The 19,671-nt window shown below is 44.2% G+C and overlaps 1 pseudogene across 1 annotated transcript in view; it reads left to right on the top strand.

Moving 5' to 3' along the window:
- Nucleotides 1-2,723: 2,723 nt before the first annotated feature.
- LOC306887783 (autotaxin-like) overlaps nt 2,724-19,671 on the top strand; it is a 42,593-nt pseudogene continuing 25,645 nt past the window's right edge. The window contains exons 1-13 of the transcript in view: nt 2,724-2,741; nt 3,186-3,288; nt 5,011-5,166; nt 5,618-5,743; nt 6,579-6,639; nt 7,115-7,212; nt 14,225-14,229; nt 14,327-14,382; nt 15,900-15,965; nt 16,222-16,294; nt 16,590-16,698; nt 16,788-16,913; nt 18,763-18,794. The product of the transcript in view is annotated as an autotaxin-like (transcript). The remainder of the gene's footprint in view (nt 2,742-3,185; nt 3,289-5,010; nt 5,167-5,617; nt 5,744-6,578; nt 6,640-7,114; nt 7,213-14,224; nt 14,230-14,326; nt 14,383-15,899; nt 15,966-16,221; nt 16,295-16,589; nt 16,699-16,787; nt 16,914-18,762; nt 18,795-19,671) is intronic.

Raw genomic sequence — 19,671 nt, 5'->3', positions numbered from 1 at the left:
AGGCTCGGGTAACCCCACTGATCAAAAAACCTACATTAAATGCTTCTCTTTTAGATAACTACAGACCTGTCTCTCTCCTTCCATTCATAGGGAAAACACTCGAACGAGCTGTCTTCAACCAGCTCTCGCGGTTTCTGTCACAGTACAACAAGCTGGATGCTAAACAGTCAGGTTTCAGGAGTGGCCATTCAACAGAGACTGCGCTACTCTCAGTCACTGAAGCCCTACGAACTGCAAAGGCTGATTCCAAATCGTCAGTCCTCATTCTGCTGGATCTCTCTGCTGCTTTTGACACTGTCAATCATCAGATTCTCCTGTCTACACTCTCTTCACTGGGCATCACTGGAATTCCACTTCGCTGGTTTGAATCCTATCTCACCGGTAGATCCTTCAGGGTGGCCTGGGGAGGGGAGGTATCCAAACCACATCAACTGATCACTGGAGTTCCTCAGGGATCGGTTCTTGGACCCCTCCTCTTCTCCACGTACACTACATCGCTGGGTCCCATCATACATGCACATGGCTTCTCCTATCACTGCTATGCCGATGACACGCAGCTCTATCTCTCTTTTCAACCAGATGACCCAACGGTAGCTGCACGGATCTCAGGCTGCCTGGCGGACATCTCGGCATGGATGAAAGAACATCACCTACAGCTCAACCTGGCAAAGACGGAACTTCTGGTCTTCCCTGCCACTCCGACTCTACGGCATGACTTCACGATTCAGTTCGGCTCATCAATGATTACCCCATCAACTTCGGTCAGAAATCTTGGTGTAATCTTTGATGACCAGCTGACCTTCAAAGAGCACATTGCAAAGACTGCTCGTTCCTGCAGGTTTGCACTACACAACATCAGAAAGATCAGGCCCTTTCTGACAGAGCATGCTGCGCAACTTCTTGTCCAGGCCCTGGTTGTTTCTAGACTGGACTACTGCAATGCTCTTCTGGCTGGTCTGCCATCAAACGCAATCAAACCTCTACAAATGATTCAGAATGCAGCGGCACGACTGATCTTCAACGAGCCCAAAAGAGCGCATGTTACACCACTCTTCATCTCCTTGCACTGGCTACCAGTGGCAGCTCGCATCCAGTTCAAGACACTGATGCTTGCGTACAGATCTACCACAGGCTCTGCACCCTCCTACTTCCACTCACTATTACGAACCTACATCCCCTCCAGAAGTTTGAGATCTGCTAGTGAGCGACGCCTTGTGGTACCATCACAGAGAGGCTCAAAATCACTCTCCAGAACATTCTCGTTCACCATTCCTGGCTGGTGGAATAATCTTCCCACCCCTATCCGGAACGCCGGATCTCTGGCAACCTTCAAGCAACAACTGAAAACTCATCTCTTTCGGCAGTACTTGACTTCATCCTAAACTTAAAAAAAAAAAAAAAAAAACTTTCCCTCTATCTTTCTCTCCACCTACTAGTTTGTACTTATTTGAACAATGACTGAGACTTGGTGTTACGAGCACTTCCTCTGTCTGACTGCCTCTTCAAGATGAATCGCTTTTTGTATTCCCCAATTGTAAGTCGCTTTGGATAAAAGCGTCTGCCAAATGACTAAATGTAAATGTAAATGTAAATTAATGTGTTAGAGTAACAGGACTGAGTGAAAACCCGGGGACATGACTAAAATATTTATTTTATTTAAAATATTAGATAAAATATTTTTTTCTCATGAAATCTTTTTTTTTAAAGCATAGATTGGATATAAAGTCACACAACAATGCAAAAGAAATAAAATTTCTGAAGGATTTTAATCATTTTATTTCATGGTAAATTTCAGAGATAGAGAGTGGGGACATGCAACAAATGCAATTTTTTAGTGTTCTAGGTAGTTTTTATTCATGTTTTTAATTAAAAATTTTAAATTTGCATTTAGCTTAATGTGCGGGACACTTTGCTTAATAATAAAATGGATTTTAGAGTTAATTTTCATGCATTTTTATACATATAATATCCTGGGGACAGAAATGTCACCCATTCGGTGAAATGGCTCAGTGGTGTTTGATATATTTTGTGAGCTGACAGACTGAATTACCCGAGTCGAACTTGCGAAGGCCGAACTTTGCGTACTTGCTATTGAGAAACGGACCTGCTCTGTATTGTCACTGTATTGTATTTTTCACTGCGTGAGAACGTGTAGCGTGAGAGCAGCATTGTTTGTCGGGGATAGCAACAGTAACTAAGGAGGGCGGGTCTTTGCGAACGGTCAGCTCCCACCCATGTGTGGAAATCGAATATTCAAGATGTTTATTAATTTTTCTATCCCTGAACGAAAACCGAAAATGTAAGCTGAATTGTCATTTTTCGGAAAAAAAATGAAGAAGGAGCCGTTTTGTAATTTTTGTACTTTCAATATTAAATTATTTTTTTTTAACATTCATTATATTTATTTTGTGTGTGTGTGTGCGCGCGCAAGTAAAATTTCTGCCTGATATTTTAAGTGTTTTGTGAACTGTTAATAAAGGCAGAGCGGCCCGACGCGATTTCTACTGAGGGGGACCCCCCACCCCTGGAAAACGGGGGGCCGAGTGAGTATGCTGCCCACGGGGGCCAGAAACCGTAGCGGCGTTTTCTCAGTGAATTTCGTCACAGGTTTGCCAGATGTGACGTAGTTCATGTTTCCTGGTGTGAGGGTGTTGAGAGTAAAGTAAAAGGGCATATAGTACCGTAGTTTGAGTACTCAGTCAGGGACCAGACACACATCAACCATGCTGCAACTGGAATGGGTACGTCAAGATGGTTTTGGTATTCATGTAATGCTTACGTATTCTATTTGTAAGAAGGTTTATTTAGTCGACTTTTTATTGCATTGTATAGATGTAATTAATATGCCTTGACCCTAAAGCATTATAAAGCTATTTTTTTTATTTGTTCAATTAGTATCAGAATACGGTTCATGAACACTTTTACCAGGTAGTTTTATTGGCAGCTGCAAATATAAATATTCGACTGTTTTGGAGTTTGATCTTTCCTCTTGGTCGCAGACATAAAAGCTAAGTCTAATAAGCATGCTATTGCATTTTTTTAGGTCGTCCTATATGTTGAAATATGTGAAGTGACACGCATTTTATTTTTATTTTTTTCAGTCAAAATTAAATGAGGTGCAATTGCTTTATCTTTACCCATTCATTCTGCGATATTGTCTTCTGTCGCGGTGTGTCCGTATGCAGGTATTCTCCGTGTTATATCTTCTCTCTCGGTGCCCTGTGTGTGAGGCTTATGTGGTCAGACGGTCTGGCAAGGCAGGATCATCAGATGAGTCTTTCTCAGGATGTGGGTTTATACTTCTTTATACCAGAATGTGTTCATATTAGAATATGTGTGCTCAATGTGTAAATTACTATACAATTATAAATTTAAACCGTATGCAATTAATATATCAAACATGACTACAGTGCTTGCAGGGCAGAATTTACAACTTGTATGGGTTTAATACTATATATGTGCATTCAGTATGCTAATAAAAACATACATATGAGGAAATACATTTAAAAAATGGTGTTCAGTGACATAAGGTCTCTATCGTATATCAGTATATTTTAATTTAGAAAAATCTGTTTTTTCTGTTTTGTAATATGTTGTGGAGTGAATTGTGATTGGTCTTTTCTTAGTTGCTTCACCATTTGTAGTGCTGGAAAATAATTAGCATTTAGGCTCAAAATGCTTTCAATTAATCAGTAAAATTTGTTATTTCACAATGACTTCCAAATTTACTAACTTAAAAAAAGGCCCAGAAACCCCAGAATTCTTGTTTGATGTATGACTGTGTAAATTATGTTGTAGAATATATATATATCTTTTCAAGTGCTGCTATGACCTCATGTTAATTGCAATTATAAAACCACTAATTTGTAAGCTCGAGAAATTCCTGAAGTAACTCCAAATTAGCCTTGGTCAGAGTAGACCTATAGATTGACATAATGTCAAAGAAATTATAATTAAATTAATTATATAAAAATTATAGAGGTTTCACAACAGTTTGATTTGAGTTGGTTTTTCTGTGTATCTTGGACGACGGCACTGTGTATTTGGTCCGTTTATGTACGTAAGGCCAATTCAACTAATGCCATTCTAAACATGTCAATGCTGTCTCTGCCACCTATATATATAATTTAGTCAAGCTTGGACAAAAGAAGAGCATTTGACCTAGCTTGATCCATCATTCATTGTTCATGCTACAATTTAACTTAATGAAGTGAAGTGACATTCAGCCAAGTGAAGTGAAGTGACATTCAGCCAAGTATGGTGACCCATACTCGGAATTCGTGCTCTGCATTTAACCCATCCAACGTGCACACACACAGCAGTGAACACACACACACCGTGAACACACACCCGGAGCAGTGGGCAGCCATTTATGCTGCGGCGCCCGGGGAGCAGTTGGGGGTTCGGTGCCTTGCTCAAGGGCACCTCAGTCGTGGTATTGAGGGTGGAGAGAGCGCTGGACATTCACTCCCCCCACCTACAATTCCTGCCGGCCGGAGACTCGAACCCGCAACCTTTGGATTACAAGTCCGACTCGCTAACTATTAGGCCACGACCTCCCTTAATAACATCATTTGTTTGTATAAATGCTCCAGTATAAATGCATTCACACATTATTATTATTATTTATTAAATTTTTATTTTAAACAAGTGATCATGTCAGTTCACATAAGTTAGTAATGTGCAAGGAATTTAATGAAACAGCCACTTTCTGTTGCTCTCTCAGCTGGTGATGGAAATTAAATAAATATTTGCTTTGCTCTAACCTAAGTCAATATTGAGATACGCAAAGAACATTTTAGCTCCTTTACCCATCTTTGAGATTTTACAGGTAAGAATGATTGAACTGCATACATGTGTCTTCAGCTTCAGGGCAGAGCACTTACGAATGTTTGCACAAGCATAACAAATTTTGTCTTTTGGTGATGTGTTTTTAGATTTAAAATATCTGTTTAATCTTTATGTTCTATTTCTCTTCTCTCTTTCTTAAACTTTATCTGGTCCTCGAAGTTCTTTCTGACCGCCCTTTTAACAGCCTGTCAGGTTCCTGCAAAAACAGGTGCTTTGAACTAGTGGAAAGTGAACCCCCAATCTGTCGCTGTGACAACCTGTGTAAAACATACAATACTTGTTGCTCAGACTTTGATGAGCACTGCCTGAAAACAGGTAAGACCTATCTACATTTGTTTTTCCTTTTATTTGGGATAAACACAAAGTCTGAGGTTTTATGATGGAAAATTAATTAGAAGTATTTAAGATTTTGCACTGTTAGGTCACTAATTGAATAAGAAAATTTGTGACATTGATGTCTCATTTGAACAGATGGTCAGGACTCATGTTTGAACATTCTCAATTCATGCTGATAACATGTATTAGGTTTTCCACAAGCTTGGGGCCTACCAAATATTATGAAATTTTCAAATTCACGATTTATCAAATTCATGGTTCTCAAATTAATGAAGCGTTTTTTCTTTTGGACCCCACTGTACTTTTTGTCTGTCAAGAGACAGATATCCTTCAAATCGCTTGTGCCAGGCTGCTGTAACAGTTTCCTTTAATTTTGCATTGCTTGGGTGTTATCTACAAGAAATGTTGTTTGATTTTTTTGTGCCCTTAGCCGGGGGCTTTGAGTGCAGTAAAGACCGCTGTGGTGAAACTCGCAATGAACAGCATGCCTGTCACTGCTCAGAGGACTGCATGGCTAAAGGAGACTGCTGCACCAACTACAGGTCTCTCTGCAAAGGTAGGATGCTTTCAGAGTGTTTCTGCAAACTGGAAACACAAAAATCGCATGCATTTAATTTGGATGTAATTAAAATCTAATGTGGAGGATTTAGAATTTGTTTTGATTTAAAAGTGACAATCACCAATTGCTGTTATTTTTGATCCAGAGTGTGCATCATTTTAACCTTGTGTTTTTTGCCTTGGGAATATTCTGTAGTCTCAGCTCTTTGTTTGGATATAAATTTTGTCTGGATTGTGTCAGTTTTTGTATTAAAAATAAAAAAAAAAATTTGACATTCTATTCATTCCTATGGGGAGTTAAATTGACCCGCAAGGGAAGGATTTGTTACTTTTTTTACACTCACTTAAAGTCCTCGAATGCACTAAAAATTTTTGTCCATGTTCAAGTGTGACAAAATTAAATAAAAAAAACCCACAGTTTTTTCGACATTCCATTCATTCCTATGGCCGGGTCAAAATTATGAATTTAATGAAAATTTAATTACAGCCACATAAACCCTCGAATCCACTCAATATTTTTTTGTGTGTTCCAAATTCAAGTTGAACAAAAGTCACAAAGTATTGTACCACTCAAATGAACACTCAATTTTTCAAAAATTGAAAAAGAACAAAAAACAAATCCGGATCAAAATGACCCGTCCCGAAGGAAAGATGAAGGTTAATCATTTCCCATCAAGTTCTTAAGACCTTTTTGCCAGACCACTACAGTTATAAAAAGGTGGGGTTTGGCGTGTTTGTGTGTAAATGTAGAGCAAGAGCTCTGTATTTTCTGGAAATGAGACTTGTTTGATTGTTACCTCATGCTTTATTGACTGACTTCCTCCTTGTATTAGGTGATGTTTCCTGGTTGCAGGAAGAGTGTGAAGAGATTAAAAACCACGAGTGTCCAGCTGGGTGAGAGACAATTGTGATTTCAGTGACAAACATCACTGAATGGGCTCCACATCCATCCCATCTTTTATATTCAACACTAAGTCCACAACACTTATATCTTAGGACACAGCTGTACTTTACATACTAGAAGATAGGGAATTGTTTATCTATTTAATGATGTGAAGTGCTGAATGATGGCAAACACTGTTAAAAGAAGAGTTAAAAGATGGATATTGGGCTTCTGTGTGACCAAACACCTATCTGGGAGGACTGGGTTAATTGCATATCAATTAATGTTAATGCATGCACATTAAGTGTGCCTTTTTTGAGCCTAATCATATAAATAGTGCCTATGGAAGAATCAAAGGTTGTTATAAAAAGAATATTCAAATTGAAGACTTACCTGTCCACTATTAATTAGGACAAATTTCAGCAACAAATATTAATTTAGTTTTGTTTGTAAATGGTGTATTAATGTTTCTTTCTGTGTATCTAGGTTTGCTCGGCCGCCTGTCATCGTGTTGTCTGTTGATGGCTTTCGTGCATCTTACATGAAAAGAGGAAGCATGGTGATCCCCAATATTGAGAAACTCAGTAAGACTTATGTCTTGTCATAAAATTAACAATATATATGTTATGTATCTGAATATAAATGAATATTGACTAAGCTGTCAATCAGTTAAAACATATAAAATGTATTACACAATGTCGATTAACTATTAACGATTAACTAATCAAAAATAAATCCTAATTAATTGCATATTGTGGTTTTGGACCACAAAACCAGTCTTAAGTCGCTAGGGTATATTTGTAGCAATAGCCAAAAGTACATTGTATGGGTCAAAATGAAATAATTTTTCTTTTATGCCAGTAATAATCATGTTCCATGAAGATATTTAGTGAATTTCCTACTGAGAATATATCAAAACTTAATTTGTGATCAATAATATGCATAGCTAAGAACATCATTTAGACTTTAAAGGTGATTTTCTCAGTATTTACATTTTTTTGCACCCTCAGATTGCAGATTTTCAAGTAGTTGTATCTCGGCCAAATATTGTCCTATCCTAACAAACCATACATCAATGGAAAGCTTATTTATTCAGCTTTCAGATTACGCCAATGAAACGCCAATGAAATTTGGCTAGTGGATTTTGCATACCTGAGCCACTCCCCGTGCATACGGGTATAAAAGGGCGACAGGTGCATCCACTCATCAGATTTTTTGCTTCGGAGCCGAGTGGATGAGAAGTCTAAGCCGATCTCCACAAAGCCTTCTGCCTCAAAATTTCTTCCTGGGTGGCGTCACGGTGCAGACAGCGGTGTCCCTGCAGCAGCGATTCCCCTGGGCACTTCACCTGAAAGAGCAAATTTCTAAAACACTGGACGGTTCGCGTCTTTTTAAAGATGCCGTTCCGTCCGTGTTCTCTTGGTTGCGGTCGCTTCTTGTCCTCGGATGACGGACACGAGTGTTGTCTTCAGTGTCTGGGCATCCAGCACGCTGAAGATGCGTTTGTGGATGAGTCATGCGCCTGTTGTGGGCGTATGAACATGGCAACGCTGCGATCTCGCCTTTCCTTTTTGAAAGGATTGGCACCCTCTGCCGCCACCCGTCCCGGTCTCTCTGGCTCGAGCAGAGGACCGCCGGCTGGCGCTCTGGGAGATCTGAGGGTGACAGTAAGGGCTTCTCCGCCGGGCACGTCCCCGCGGACCTCTTACTCCTCTCGCAGCGCTTGTTCCGTCCGGTTCCCGAGTGATCTCGCTGGTTCACCCCACGGGGCCGCCAGCATTTCATTCGGTGCACCGCCCGAGGATCAGATGTCGATCGCGGCATCGGGGGATGGGCTTTCGTCCTCTGAGGATGAAGGATCGGCGGGGCTGCCCCCCTTGGGTGTTGTCGCCACTGCCGATCCGGAACCAGAGCTGACGGCCATGCTTGCCCGGGACCGGGCAGTCTGTTGACCTCCAGCCCGATACTCACGGCTGCCCGGTCCCGATCCTTCGCGGCTGGACGATTGGTTTATCGGGGCGGGACGCGACCAGCGGCCGCGCTCTGCCCCGGTGCCTTTCATCCCGGAGGTGCATGAGGAGCTGACGAAGTCGTGGACGGCCCCTTTCTCGGCCAGAAGCCGCTCATCTCCCTCCTCCGTCCTTACTACCCTCGATGGCGGGGCGGCCAGGGGGTACGTGGATATTCCCCAGGTGGAGAGAGCGGTTGCGGTGCACTTGTGCCCGCAAAACGCCGCCACTTGGAGGAATCATCCGCGTCTCCCGTCCAAAGCCTGTAAGCTGACGGCCGCACTCGCCGCCAAGGCTTACAGCGCTGCAGGCCATGGCCATCCTGCAAGTACACCAGGCTAAGGCCCTAAAACAAATGCACGAGGGTAGTTCCGACCCGAGGTTGATGCAGGAGCTGTGCACGGCGACTGACTTCGCTCTCCGGGCGACGAAAGTCACGGCGCGGTCCCTCGGGAAGGCGATGTCCACTCTGGTGGTCCAAGAGCGCCATTTCTGGCTCAATCTGGCAGAGATGAAGGATGTCGACAAAGCACGCTTTCTCGACGCCTCCATCTCCCAGGCGGGGCTATTCGGCGACACTGTCGAGGGTTTTGCCCAGCAATTCTCGGCAGTACAAAAGCAGACAGAGGCGATTCAGCACATCCTCCCTAAATGGCGGGATGCTCCAGCTGCCAACGCTGGCCCAAGGGCCAGGCCTCAGTCTGCTGGTCGCCGTGGGCGCCATCCTGCATCCTCCAGAGCTGCTCCGCCCCGTGTTGAGTCGTCACCTAGGCCGGCGCGTCGAGCCTCTCGCAGGAGTGCGGCGCCCCCTGCGCCTCACCTGGCCGCCAAGTCCTCCAGGAAGACGACAAAGCGGCCCTGACGCGCGCAACCCGGAGATGGGGAAATCTGCTCTTTCCCAGGAGACAACGAGGGTAGCGTCGCTCGTCGCTCCTTCCCCCGGAGGAGGGCCGGGCGGAGAATATTTTGTTTTCTTTTCTTTCTGTTCTGCCTTTCTGTTCCGCATTGCATAATGTGGATACCACATTATGCAATGTGGTACCCACATTGTCAAAGAAAGAGCAATTTCCCTTCCCTCCGGGTTCTCAGGCCTGCGGGCTGACAGTGTGCGAAGCACTGCCTCCTCACTCTCACCCGCGACCCATATTGCCAGTGGCCAAGAGAGTGCGGTCTGGGGACGCGATGCCTCCCCGCGCACCTCTAGCCAGTCCCCCCGGGGACTTAGGGAGTTTTGTGGGGATGAGTCAGAACGCACCGGCTTCTGGTCCATCCAACCTTACTCCCCCTCGCTGCACCACTGCGGGCACGTCGATTGTGCCTTTGGTGCCACTTGCACGGTATCTGGGGGCTTGGCTTGCGCTACCCAGCCCGTCTCGCCGGCTCATTCGCACAGTTCGACTCGGCTATGCGATTCAGTTCGCCAGGCGGCCTCCCAGGTTCAGTGGCATCCTCGAGACTTCGGTGGCAGTCCGAGATGCACCTGTCCTGCGCGAGGAGATTGCTGTCCTTCTGGCAAAGGGTGCAATCGAGCCGGTCCCTCCAGCCGAGATGAGGCAGGGGTTTTACAGCCCCTACTTCATCGTGCCCAAGAAAGGCGGTGGCCTCTGGCCAATCCTGGACCTGCGAGTCTTGAATCGGGCCCTACACAAGCTCCCGTTCAAGATGTTGACGCAGAAGCGCATCGTCAAATGCGTTCAGTCCGCGGATTGGTTTGCAGCGATCGACCTGAAAGACGCTTACTTTCATGTCTCGATTCTCCCTCGACACAGGTCATTCCTACGGTTTGCGTTTGAGGGGCGGGCATGGCAGTACAGGGTCCTCCCCTTCGGGCTCTCCCTGTCTCCCCGTGCCTTCACGAAGGTGGCGGAGGGCACCCTTGCCCCGTTACGGGAAGTGGGTGTCAGGATCCTCAACTATCTCGACGATTGGCTCATCCTGGCCCGGTCGCGAGAACAGTTGTGTGGTCACAGGGACCTGGTGCTCCGGCACCTCAGCCAGTTGGGGCTTCGGGTCAACTGGGAAAAGAGCAAGCTCTCCCCTGTGCAGAGAATCTCTTTTCTCGGTGTGGAGTTAGACTCCGTGAGTATGACGGCACGTCTCACGGACGAGCGTGCCCAATCAGTGCTGAACTGCCTGAGTTCCTTCAGAGGCAGGACAGTGGTTCCGCTGAAACAGTTTCAGCAGCTCCTGGGGCATATGGCATCCGTAGCCGCAGTCACGCCGCTCGGGTTGCTTCATATGAGACCACTTCAGCACTGGTTACACTCATGGGTCCCGAGATGGGCATGGCGCCGTGGGACACGTCGTGTGACCATCACGCAACCGTGTCGCCGCTCTTTCAGCCCCTGGTCGGACCTTGCGTTCCTACGGGCCGGGGTGCCCTTAGGACAAGTGTCCCGGCATGTTGTTGTCACAACAGATGCCTCCAGCACGGGCTGGGGCGCTACATGCAACGGGCAGGCAGCCTCGGGGCTCTGGACGGGGCCTTGACTGCTTTGGCACATCAACTGCCTAGAGCTGTTGGCAGTGCATCTGGCCTTAAAGCACTTCCGGCCACTGCTCCTAGGCCAGCACGTGTTGGTCCTCATGGTCCGCATGGCAAGTATGCGTTTCCCCCAGTGAGCCTGATCGCACAGACACTGTGCAAGGTCAGGGAGGACGAGGAGCAGGTCTTGTTGGTTGCACCATATTGGCCCACCCGGACCTGGTTTCCGGAACTCACCCTCCTTGCGACAGCCCCTCCCTGGCGCATCCCTCTGAGGAAGGACCTTCTTTCTCAGGGGCTCGGCACCATATGGCACCCACGTCCAGATCTGTGGAACCTCCATGTGTGGCTCCTGGATGGGACGCGGCAGACTTGAGTGGCCTGCCACAGGCTGTGGTGGACACCATCACTCAGGCTAGGGCCCCTTCAACTAGGCAAGCCTATGCACTGAAGTGCAGTCTGTTCGCGGACTGGTGTTCTTCTTGTCGGGAGGACCCCTGAAGATGCACGATTGGAGTGATGCTTTCTTTCCTGTAAGAGAGGTTGGAGCGCAGGCTGTCGCCCTCCACCTTGAAAGTGTACGTGGCTGCTATTGCGGCCCATCGCGATGCAGTGGACGGCCGGTCCCTGGGGAAGCACGATCTCATCGTGAGGTTCCTGAGGGGGGCCAGAAGGTTAAATCCTCCTAGGCCACCCCTGATGCCCTCCTGGGATCTCTCTATTGTCCTGGCTGGACTTCAGAGGGGTCCCTTTGAGCCGCTGGACTCAGTCGAGCTGAAATTCCTGTCGGCTAAGACAGCGCTCCTGACCGCGCTCACTTCCATCAAGAGGGTCTGGGACCTCCAAGCATTTTCGGTAAGCGAAGAGTGCCTTGTGTTTGGGCCGGCCTACTCTCACGTTGTCCTGAGACCCCGGCCTGGATACGTGTCTAAGGTTCCCACCACGCCCTTCCGCGATCAGGTGGTGAACCTGCAAGCACTGCCCTCGGAGGAGGTAGACCCAGCCTTGGCGTTGCTGTGTCCCGTAAGAGCGCTGCACATATACGTGGACTGTACCCGGAGCTTCAGAAGCTCTGAGCAGCTCTTTGTCTGCCACGGAGGTCAGCAGAAAGGGAAGGTTGTCTCCAAGCAGAGGTTGGCCCACTGGATAGTGGATGCCATCGCCTTGGCGTACCAATCCCAAGGCGAGCCGTGCCCCCTCGGGGTGAGGGCTCACTCCACACGGAGTGTTGCCTCCTCCTATGCGTTGGCGCACGGCGCCTCTTTGGCAGACATCTGCAGAGCTGCGGGCTGGGCGACACCGAACACCTTCGCAAGATTTTACAGTCTCTGCATTGAGCCAGTCTCTTCCCGTGTGTTGGGTAACAGGTAAGTGGCGGGAAGAGTTGGCCGGTGTCATGCTTGCTGCGCCATTCCCCCTTATCCGGGGATATGAGCGCCTGTTTCTCTCCTCCAGTTAGTTCCCCGGACAGCGAAGCCTGGCGGAGTTCCTCCAGCACCCCCGGCAGTCAGACTGGGCGGAGCAGCCTGACGCCAGGCCCAGTACCGGTGTTAGCTTGCCCGGGTCTCCGGTCAGCCCCTGTACTCGGCTAGGTGCCCGTGTGGCCTGATTCCCTTCGGGTGATCCCACACGTGTGTCCATCCACGGTACGGTTTCCCTCACGGTAAACCCGTGTCTTCCCTTTGACAGAGCTCTGTCAGACTCTGCTGGCAGCCCTCCTCCCTTCTCCTAGGTAGGATCTGCCCCAGGGTCCAAGCGTATGTAGCACTGTCCCAGGCTTGGGCCAGTCCATACCAGTGTCTCCACACGTTACCTCCCTTCGGGCAGGGTGTGGCCTCCGTAGCGCCCTTCTCCGGAAGGCTCGCTTCCCCGGCGTTACTGCCGAGCTGTAACAACAAATAGGAAAGACTTGAAGCGGTCTTTCATAGAAGGTCGAAATCCCTTCCGATTTCTGGGAAAAGGAACAGTGGCTTGACTATCTCCAGCAGCAATGTACTCAGCGGTCCCTGCGGGCGCCATGGTTAGCAAATTTGCGCTGGGGCGATGGGAAGGTTGCGACCTTCGCATGGCATTTGTCTGTCACGCGCTAGCTTGTCAACATCTGCATGCCACAAGGTCGTGACAGGGTTCAGGTTGTGGCGCTTTCCATAGACCCCTAATGTCGTCACGACATAACTCGTAGTGACCGACAGATAGGGAACGTCTCGGTTACGTACGTAACCCTCGTTCCCTGATGGAGGGAACGGAGACGTTATGTCCCCATGCCACAATCTTGAACCATCGCTGGTTGCCAGGGACACGTTCTCGGCTCCTCAGCGGAAAACCTGATGAGTGGATGCACCTGTCGCCCTTTTATACCCGTATGCACGGGGAGTGGCTCAGGTATGCAAAATCCACTAGCCAAATTTCATTGGCGTTTTCTCTTATCAGAGGCAGTCGGGGCTCCCAAGTGAATCCCCCCTAATGTCGTCACGACATAACGTCTCCGTTCCCTCCATCAGGGAACGAGGGTTACGTACGTAACCGAGACGTTCTCTTTGCTGTTTTTTCCCAAACCATTTTCTCCTTGTATATACTTAAAACTAATTAAATTAATATCATAAACATATAATTAGTTGACTAATGGCTTAAATGAAAGATTTCTTGGCATCATATCTGGCTTTGAATTTGAAATATACTTAAACTTCAACTGTCAAAGGTCAGTGACACTCATGTACATATATGTAGACTACTTTGAGCCATATTGATGTCACCATTTTAAACTGTAAATCATTGTCTTGGCAAGAGATAAAAGACAATTATAACAGTGGCACAGTGTTCTGAAACTGTAAGCAGTGGATCATGTGCATAATGTTTTATTAGATCTTGTGCAAGCTACATGAAAACAAAGGGGACATCTCCAACACATCTGTCAGCTATTAACCCAACAGCTGGAGCCAATTTTCAGTTTTCACTGAACTTTATTTCTTCTGGCTGATTCTATACCCCACTGACTGAGCTGTGACGGTAAATGAGCCCATCATAGATGGAACAGTCTCGTTGCTGCAGTTTTGCCAAAACACTTAGAACAATTGTCTCTCATTTGTGAATTGTGATCCCTAGAATTTGTTAGTTCATATATGAATTAAGAGTTTTCCTTTGGCATATGAAAAAACAATTTTTTTTTTTTACACAGAATACCTCTTTTTTTTCTTCCATTTCTAGATCTGGATAACAGCAGTGAAACAGGGAGTAAAGGCTGGTACGTTTTTCTGGCCAGTGTAAGTCAACATGATCCATTTTAATTCTGTAACATGGTTAATCAAATAACTTGTCCGTACTGTTTATGTTATGGACATGAGCAGTAGCCTACCTCAAATCATGTGGCCCAGGGTTTCCCAAAATGGGATTCGCAAATTGCAGGGGGTTCGTGAGTTGGTACAGGGTATGCTTACGAGTGTATACCAGTAGCAAATTAATAAATTAAATTAAATTAAATTAAAATGTTTGAAAATAAATGTTAGAGGCTTATACAATTGTCATGAAAATGTAAAATCTTAAGTGTATAAAAATAATTCTCTTTTCGGAAAACCCTGTATTTAAAAAAATATTGTGGAAAAAATGTAAATTAAAGTAATATACATTTTTATAATTTTCTGAGTGTAATAATAACAATATCTATATAAATAATACTGAAATTTAAAACTGATAACATTTAATGTTTTTAAAGTTAAACATGCAAATGTACCATTAAATTATTGAAATATTTACTTCAAGTAAATCATTTGTCAAAGGGGTTTGGCTGACAAAAAAGTTTGAGAACCCCTGATGTGGCCTATTGAGGAGAGGTGTGCTATTTCACGATTTTATCCTGGTGGAAGTTTAAATGTATTAAATCCCATACACTTATAATGAACACGGACTTATCAAATCTATGGATCATAATGTCATGTAGACTTGGAGGTGGGCATGTGGGCTAGTAAAACAAACACCCACAACACCCTAGAAACTACAAAGCATTGACATGTGAAGTTTTGCACAAGCAAGGACCACTCATATTTTCTTAAAAGGACATGAAAATCTACTTATACAGCTGGAAAAAGTACTTCAAGCCAAAATCACAAGTTAATTGCAAGATTTCATAAAACGGAGGAAATCATGTGAATGTTTTTGTTCAGATGTGCTCTCTGGCAAGCCCTGGACATGCATAGGATTGAAACACAAAGGTCCCCTCATCTGCATTCACAGAGGGCCTTCAGACTGTATTTTTTCCACTTGGATTTAGACAGAGACAGCTTGAACTGTTTTGCTAGTAATTTGTGAGAAAAGGCTCTACATAAATGCAAAGCGCTTGTCAACTGCATACCAAACTCAGCACAGTGGAAGGACAAAGTGCTTTCAGAGCTACTTCATTTGGCCTCAAATCATGAGGAAATTAAATTTGCCATTCTTATCTGAGCCCATAGGTTGCGGAGGCCTGAGCTTAGTACATAAATTTACCCAATGTTGATACAACTGGACAGGAGGTCAGGATGAGTGGAGCTGGTAGAGTAGAAAGGGTTTCCTGTAGAGACTGATTGAGATAGTCGTTCTAATCTTTCCTGCTCCCTCGAAATCCTACATAAACTCTCTAAGACTCTTAACCACATACGTGCATATCTGGAGGCCTTAAACTTGAAGGTTTGCCTAATTGTACTGCCCTGCTGACTCTTTCAGAAAATTTCAGCTATATACACTTTAAATAGCTATATATTTCAGCTATATGTATGTTTGTATGTGTATGTACCAATTCTAACAGTGGCATTCCATTGGAAAGGAGAGTTCTGACCATGTTGCAGTGGCTTCATCTTCCGGATGAGGAGAGGTCAGTATGTAATAACACCCCCAAATTTACTCTACAAAATTCAGTACTCCTGTTTTTTTATATTGCTTTTTTTAGGTTAATGGGGTTATCTTAACAGTCACATTATTAAATTGTTTTTGCTTTAAGGTTAGACTTTGCCTTATAGTAACTTTGACCTTCACAGCAGTACTGTCACTGCTTGTTTTTTGTAGATTTTCTTTACCTTTCTTTTCTTTTTTTTTTGGGTTAAAAGGTAACAGGTGTCTGTGATTTGCAGGCCATATGTTTATGCAATGCATTCTGAACAGCTGGATTCCTATGGCCACAAACTAGGACCCCACAGCACTGAGGTAAGCAGAGTGTACAGGAAACATTTGAATTGCTTAGAAGACCAGTTGACTGGCGTTGTCACACTTGTTCAGTCTCACACTTGCTCACATAAACATATACGATCATGCTGCAAATGTAACAGTAATGCAAACAAAGGCAGTCCAAATACAGACTCACTGCATAAACTTATTACATTCACTTTCCACAGTGTGTGAATTAAAATTTGCTTCAAGCTAATTTGAAATTTGAAGACTGTTGATGTTGCTGGTGTTGCTTTGATGTTGAGCATTACACAGATGTTGATTCCTTCTACAGCTTGACAGTGCACTGAAGGACATTGATAAGGTGATTGGACAGCTAATGAATGACTTGAAACAGATGAAACTGCATCATTGTGTCAATATCATCTTGGTTGGAGACCATGGTACCACATTTAGACCTGCTTTGGGGTTTCTAGGCATGATACTATTTTATTCTAAATTCTAAATATTTGATATATATTTTCTGCTTCAGGCATGGAGGAAGCTCATTGTGACCGCACAGAGTTCCTGAGCTCTTACATGTCCAACACTGAGGACATCATCCTAATTCCTGGGTCTCTGGGAAGAATCCGAGCCCGAAGTCCAAACAACTCTAAAAGTTAGTAATTAAAAAGCAGAATGAGAGTTCTAGCCTTCCCTGTCCTAGTTGCATCAGAAATACAGTATGTCTATGTGTTTGTATGTAAATATATTCTTAGTGTTCAAACCAGCAGCAGTAATCAACAAACCAGCAGCCATATCACCCTGCAGCCCAATACTGGTTGCTCACTGAAGCTAAGCAGGGTTGAGTCTGGTTAGTACTGGGATGGGAGACCTCTGGGGAAAACCAGGTGCTGCTGGAAGAGGTGTTAGTGAGACCAGCAGGGGGTGTTCACCCTGTGGTCTATGTGGGTCCTAATGCCCCAGCATAGTGATGGGGACACTATTCTGTCAAAAAGCACCATCTTTCGGATGAGATGTTAAACCGAGGTCCTGACTTTCTGTGGTCATTAAAAATCCCAGGATGTCCTTTGAAAAAGAGTAAGGGTGTAACCCCAGTGTCCTGGCCAAATTTGCCCATTGGCCTCTGTCCATTATCATGGCCTCCTAAACATCTCCATGTTCTGATTGGATCCATCACTTTGCTCCTCTCCACCAGTAAGCTGGTGTGTGGAGTTCTGGCACAATATGGCTGCCGTCGCATCATCCAAGTGGATGCTGCACACAGGTGGTGGTTGAGGAGACCCCCCCCCCCCCTCTATGTAAAGCATTTTGAGTGCCCAGAAAAGCGCCATATAAATGTAAATAATTATTATTGTTATTATTATTAAACAACCTGGGATCATTCACATCAAAATAATCTGACAAATGTTTATTTTTTTGTAATTTTGTTATTTCAAGTTGTTGTTTTTTTTCAACTTATTTTTTATTTTTTGGAAACCAAAGTTGACCATGAAACCAAATTGACAATTTTTAAAATTAATTATTTATTTCTCACAACTTATCAGCACACATTAGTCCTTAGAAAAAAAAAAAAAAACGTTTTCTTAATTTTTCATCAAAATGCAGTACTTTCTGTGCCTAAAGAACTTTTCCCTTTTTGGCTGATGTCACCTAGGCTGTGTAGGCTATTGGTTAATGTTAATTAAATGTCATGTTACAAGAGAAAAATGTACGGAAGTTCTAAGCGGCCATGCCTTATTATAATTTTTCTGTCTTGTTTTCTTGTGATCACGACATAACGAGTTGTTTTGTCATTATCACGACTTAATTTTCTCGTGATCTCGACATAACGAAAGTTGTTTTGTCGTTATCTCGACATAACGAAAGTTGTTGATCTCAACGTAAAAACCATTTTCTCACGACGTAATTGTAGCTATCGTGAGAAAAGCAGGGCCTCTATATTGTCTTCGACGATAAAGTTGCCGACCCGATAGCCTCCTTCTCAAGTGTCGAACACTTATGTGTAAGTCGTCAATCACTGACAGACACAGAGCTATTTCAGTTTGAGTGAGTCCCTGATCAAAGTAAAAGCGAATACGATCATCCATGAAACTGCGATGATGCTGCTTCTATAGCATTTTCTCATGCCGAATACACAGAGAAAATTAAGTCGTAATAACGACAAAACAACTTTCGTTATGTCGAGATCACGAGAAAATTAAGTCGTAATAACGACAAAACAACTTTCGTTATGTCGAGATCACGAGAAAATTAAGTCGTGATAACGACGAAACAACTTTTGTTATGTCGAGATCACGAGAAAATTAAGTCGTGATCGTGAGAAAACAAGACAGAAAAATTATAATAATGCATGGCCGCTTAGAACTTCTGTAAAAATGTGTTGAGACCATTTGACTTAGTGAGGACATTAGAATAGAGTTCAGTGCACCATTTCTAGGAATTAATTTATTTTAAAAGTATTAGGAATAAAAAGAATTGAGTTTATCTCTCTTTTTTCTCTCTAGATGATGCCAAATCAGTTGTAGCAAACCTTACGGTGAGTGACTTTCTATAAAATACTTTATAATAGTGTACTTTTGTAAATTTACATCATACTTTACTAAGCCTTTTTATAAGAAAACACTTTCTGTTTGTCAAAATTAAGTGAGACTCCATACTTAATGCGATGACCTGCACCTGTGGTTACTCTGCTACCACACCTCTGTGAACTTGAGTAGAACTGACATTACATCATACATCTACTCAAAAGTGGGATAGAACTCTTTCCAAAAAATAGTTCCTAAAAACAAAGTTAGTTCTGAGGAACGTCTAGTATTATGTGTGACTTTAGTCTCAAACAGTCTCTATATATTTGGGACCACTGTATATTGTAGGGCTGTCGCAATTCGTCGATTTTAGTCGACTAGTCGATTTAAAAAAGATCGTCGACTTAATTTTGCTCGCGTGGACTCACCGGCCAAATACCGGAAGTGGTGCATTTCAAGGACGAGAATTCATAAAACACATTATTAAATAATTTTCCAAGGCTGCATGATATATTAAACCCATTTAAAAATCATAATTATGCAGAATTGTGAATACACAAAAGCTATGATTTAAATAAATAATTATATGCGCTTTAATTATTTCCATGCCCTGCACATATCTCACAGCGGCTCAGGTCACAGTAGCTCCACAGAAATGTATAATTTACATGTGGAGCATCTCAAACTCCATCTCTGCATGTTGTTGTGAGTTTGTGTTTACTATAACGTTCATCTGGGGACACAACGCGCGCAATTTCATCAGATTTGTAAGGTAAATCATTTATAAATCTACACAAACAGGAGAATACATCGCGATTTCAAAATAAAAGCTCAAACCCTCACTATGAGTTTACACGTTTTGAATGATGTTCACATATTCATTTAATT

The sequence above is a fragment of the Barbus barbus genome (assembly GCF_936440315.1).
Source record: "Barbus barbus genome assembly, chromosome: 21".
NCBI classification, from domain to species: domain Eukaryota; kingdom Metazoa; phylum Chordata; class Actinopteri; order Cypriniformes; family Cyprinidae; genus Barbus; species Barbus barbus.
This window is presented reverse-complemented; position numbering and strand designations above follow the sequence as displayed.